Source organism: Sander lucioperca, chromosome 17 (assembly GCF_008315115.2).
Source record: "Sander lucioperca isolate FBNREF2018 chromosome 17, SLUC_FBN_1.2, whole genome shotgun sequence".
Lineage (NCBI taxonomy): Eukaryota > Metazoa > Chordata > Actinopteri > Perciformes > Percidae > Sander > Sander lucioperca.
In genome coordinates this window covers 9,066,320-9,071,319 of record NC_050189.1, presented here as the reverse complement: position 1 = coordinate 9,071,319, position 5,000 = coordinate 9,066,320, and the positions used below count along the sequence as shown (strand labels likewise).

Sequence of the window (5,000 nt, the reverse complement as noted above, 5' to 3'; positions counted from 1 at the left end):
GCCACCTGGACGGAGACGGAGCGGCTCGCGACGCTTCTGCTCGTGGTGCTGCTTCTTCTCCGCGCGACCCATCCTGGTGTGTGCGACTTCTGTTGCGGGGGGACGATCTCTCTCTCTCTCTCTCTCTCTCTCTCTCTCTCTCTCTCTCTCTCTCTCTCTCTCTCTCTCTCTCTCTCTCTCTCTCTCTCTCTCTCTCTCTCTCTCTGTGTCCTCAGAAAACACAAACCTGAAGCCACAGGTGATGAAGAAATATCGTTAAAACCCTAAACAGACTGCTGGCGCAGCTCACAGCTGCGTTTCAAAACTGCGTTTTTCCCCTGGTTCCTGCGCATCGGTCACTTCGACGTCGATGGTTTAACCCTTGTGTTGTCTTCACCGTCGGCCATGAACTTGTCATTCTGGGTCAAAATTGAAAAATGCGCTTTTTTAGGAACTTTTCCCGACGTTTTGTCACTTTTTTATGCTTTTTGGTGCTTTTTAAAAACGTTTTTGTCCCTCTTGTCAACGTATTTTTTATTTAAATGACATTATACCTAATTATTGAATTTGAAAAAAAGCTGAAATTATGAATTATTTTGACCAATAGTTAAGATCAGAGGATGTTGAGTGAATCACAGACTGATTTATGTCAAAGTTTGGTCAGTTTGATGCTGTTTTGAAACCATTTAAAAAAAATTTTTTTCAAATGCTATCAAATCAAATAAAACAACATGGATGCATGCATGTACGTTGTATGGAATTTTGGGGCAATTTGGTTGTAAGAAACCCATATTTCTGATATAAAAAACTGAAAACGGGTCTAATTTGACCCAAGGACAACGCAAGGGTTAAAACCGCAGAGACCACATAGCTATATCCTCTCTCCCCATGTCCTCTATATCTATTAAATCAAATAAAATGGCATAATATAGGCTATAATCTACATTTGATACTGCATTTCAGAGGGAAGGTAGCCTACGTTCAACTCCGTTAGGCTACATGTAGCCTATTTAACAGTTAGGTTAGCAGTAGGTTAATATTTCTGCACAAAACACAATAAATTGTAAGTAAGTTAGTGGCAAAATGCAACAACATTTACTCATAGCCTAGCCTACTGTAGATCTACTTAATTTGAGGTATAGGCCTACTTGTACTTTACTTGGGTTTCATGACAACTTCTACTCAGTGGTGGAAGAAGTAGGCCTATACTCAGGCCCTTTTACCTAAGTAAAAATAGAAATCTAAAAGTCTAAAAAATACAACTAGATTAGATTAGATGTGAAAGTCCTGAATTCAAAATGTTCTTTAAGTAGGCTAATAGTACAAAAGTATTCTCAGAAAAATGGATGTATCAAAAGTAAATGTGTTATAATATTATATAATATTGTGTTAGGTTTTTATCACTAATGAATACATGGAATAGCGTTTTAATGTTGGAGTTCGTCAATGTATAGCCAATTTTAGATACTTTGTAGCCTATACTACTGGGTAGACTTAGCCTACTACTGCAATAGTAAACTAGTACAGCATAATATCATAATGCATATATTTGTTATGTAAAAAGTGTCAAACAAATGTAGTGGAGTAAAAAGAACAAAACAAAAGACTTTCACCCAGGAAACGCATGTTCTTTCCTCGGGAGTGTGTTAATCCAAACCACAATTTTTTTCCCCCGAAACTTAACTGTCGTCTCCGCATGATGCTTACTTTTTGTCGGCTAAACTCAACTGCCACGGCCCCTGAAAGGACTGCTATCTTGGGTCACTCGCGGTGCCCTGTAGCCGGCTCACTGTAACCTTTCGTCATCTAAACTCAACTACCAACTGCTGCTGATACAGAGGATATCATATGTGTGTGTGTGTGTGTGTGTGTGTGTGTGTGTGTGTGTGTGTGTGTGTGTGTGTGTGTGTGTTGCAGCAGCAGCAGAAACTAAATGTTTTGCCTGACATTTAAAAGAAATGTCTCTAGGCAGCTCTAGGTTTCTTTCCGCAGATGGACCAGGGAAACACTTAAGAGTGCTGACAAAGGGTTTAATATGCAGGGAAAACCCTTTGGGCCTGCAAGCGCGCCGACGTACGCACGCACACACGTACAACCACAGCACACGCACTCACACACACACACACACACACACACTCTGCAGCTCCATCAATCTTCCGCCACGTGTGTTTTTCGTAGGATATCATACAAATTGGTGTGCATTCATTTTCGAACCCCTTCATGACAATGTACTGTTACTGGGACAGGGCCATCACAGAAAAAGAAGGAATTAAACGAAGAACAACTAAAAGCTAAAATGGAAAGACAACGGGCAAAAAGCGAGTCAATCTCGGTCAGGCTTTCAAAAGATGGAGACAATTACGGGATTGTACCCCTGTACCTGTGTAAAGTGTTCTTGGGTTTTATGAAATGCACTATATGAATCTAAGTTATTACTATGTTGGTTGCTACAACAAACTCTTAATGCTTTGGCTCCTGACACAGTGACAGTGATTATTACTATATTATTACTTATTGGAAAATTGAAATGTGTAACCTAAAAAAACTGTTAGTTACTTAGGGACTGTTTGTTATTTATTTCAGGGGCCACTGGAGGAGTTTTGGGAACTTTAGTCAAAAATGACCTGACCCTCCCTTCACCAGCAATACATTTTGGATGACCCTCCCCAACAATTTATTGATGCCTTCTGTACTGGTTTGCGCTTGGCAAAGACATACAGACAGCCATTGTTTTTTTCACAGCCATGACATATGTAACTAAACCTCTGCATTCTCATCTTACGCATCACGCTCCTCTGTTATGGTGTGGTGGCCATTTCAGTAGATTTACTCACTAACATTGTTGTGGAAACACAATAAGCATGGAAACTAAATGCACACTTCCTGCATTACTGCATTACTTCAAATACTAAGTTACTCATCTAGTAAACTAGTATTCACATGAATTAAAAAATGAAAAATTGAGACCATTCAGCAAAGCACACTGGGTAATAATAAATTCAACACTGGTTGCTATGGACTCGTCACTAGGCTTCCTCAGTCATTGTATATTTTAGCATATAGGTAAAGCTGCCAAAGCTGAACATTATCCAAAACTCCATTTCTCAGACGAGCGTCAACTTGAATGCTACCACTTCTTCCTTCTCAAATGCCTTGAAAAGGATGTCGTTTTTAATATCACCGAGACTGAAAGGATATTTGAGTCAGGTATGGCTGCAGCCTGGAGACCTCCCCTCTCATGCCCTCCCGGCTTGGTGCAGTCCGCAAGTTTTGACTTTTCAAAATAAAAGCTTGTTTTTGAACTAAACAGTACGGCAATCATGCTAATGATTAAAATTATTTTTTCATCAGATGTCTTAGTTACAACACGATGGAGCTAGCAAAGCAGTTTTGTGTTTATATGTGCGAGCGGGATTTATTCAGTTTTTGAAATCCCACAGTCTCTAAAGCTACAGTTCAAATAGTCAATAAACAAGGAGGGACCCATCTGCTAGCGATAGGGGCCGAGACTGAGAGAGCTACATGGAGCTACATGGATAAATATGCACCAAACAAGCCACTTTGAAATGTTGCTGTTCTCATGAATACAAAAGTTGGGTAACCCTTCCCCTAGACAAAAAAAAAATTGGATGACCCTCCCCTCAACAAAGAATAAAAGACATGACCTTCCCCTATTTTCCTCCGGTGGTCCATTCCATAAATACTGAACGGTCCCTTATGAATTGTGATGTTAAAATATGAGTAGCTGTAGCTATAAGTATTTCAACTGAGTAGAACCAGAATACCTAACTGCTACCATTTAACATGTATTGACAACAGTTGGAAAAACAATCATTACATGTATTTATGTTAACAGTGGTAAAATGTGGGCGCCTGGTTAGCTCACCTGGTAGAGCAGGCGCCCATATATAGAGGTTTACTCCTCGACACAGCAGCCGCATGTCAATCCCCCTCTCTCTCTCTCCCCTTTCAAGTCTAAGCTGTCCTATAGAAATAAAGGCCTAAAAAATGCCCAAAAAATATCATATTAAAAAAAAAAAAAACAGTGGTACAATGTAAAAAAGGACATTTACTCAAGGCCTACTTAATTAGCATTCTGTATCCCTTACCCCATCATGTCTGTACACACGGAAGTGAAGTACTGTAACTGTAATTTTAATTCATTTTAAACAGTCTATGATTTTAACCCAAACCACAATCATTTTCTAAACTTAACTAAGTTTTGTTGCCTAAACCTTACAAAGTTGCAACTAGCCATGGCATTTCCTGCCATGGCTATTGGGGCGCTACTTTATGAAATGCTCCTATGGATTGTATTAGAGGGTTGGAACAAATGACCTATGTGGTCATATGGTTTGGAGGACTTGTTGTCTGAAAGACTAACTATAATCTGATGAGAAAAACTCACTTTTCAGCTAAAAGGTTTAAACCGATCTTAGAGGAAATTCAAAACTTTAATTGCATGCACAAATGGATTAAGCTCAATGGAAGAAACATATATTTGAACTTTTACAAACTGTTTAACAAATTGAAATATGATATGCTCTGGTATAGAAGATACTTTTAACAAGAGGTATGATATTACAGTAATACAGTATGTAACTGTAATGGGACATTCAGATATTCCCAACACAATGTGCACTGTACTGAATCACTGCATGTACAAAATCTTGTCTGATGCTAACTGTTCCACCAGGAATGAATGAGTGTGTGTGTGTGTGTGTGTGTGTGTGTGTGTGTGTGTGTGTGTGTGTGTGTGTGTGTGTGTGTGTGTGTGTGTGGACACGTATAATCCATCATAACGCAGACACCTGGTGCCTCTGCCATTACTCCTGCCATGGTCTGGACTCTGTGTGTGTGTGTGTGTGTGTGTGTGTGTTTGTTCTGCCTAGAGTTTGGGAGTCGGTCTCCATGGTACACACTGATTCAATTACAGGATCATCATGAGGAGATGAATGGAAAGGCAGACAGGGGAGGAAAGGGACAGGAAAGAGATGGAGAGAGGAACACGAGAGGAATAA

General features: G+C 39.8%; 1 protein-coding gene across 2 annotated transcripts in view; it reads right to left on the bottom strand.

Moving 5' to 3' along the window:
- trpc5a (transient receptor potential cation channel, subfamily C, member 5a) overlaps window positions 1-95 on the bottom strand; it is a 130,099-nt gene extending 130,004 nt beyond the window's left edge. For both annotated transcript variants that reach the window (XM_035994083.1, XM_035994084.1), the window contains exon 1: window positions 1-95. This exon is cut by the window's left edge and continues 268 nt beyond it. The gene's annotated coding sequence lies outside the window, so the exon portion shown is untranslated.
- Window positions 96-5,000: the final 4,905 nt, after the last annotated feature.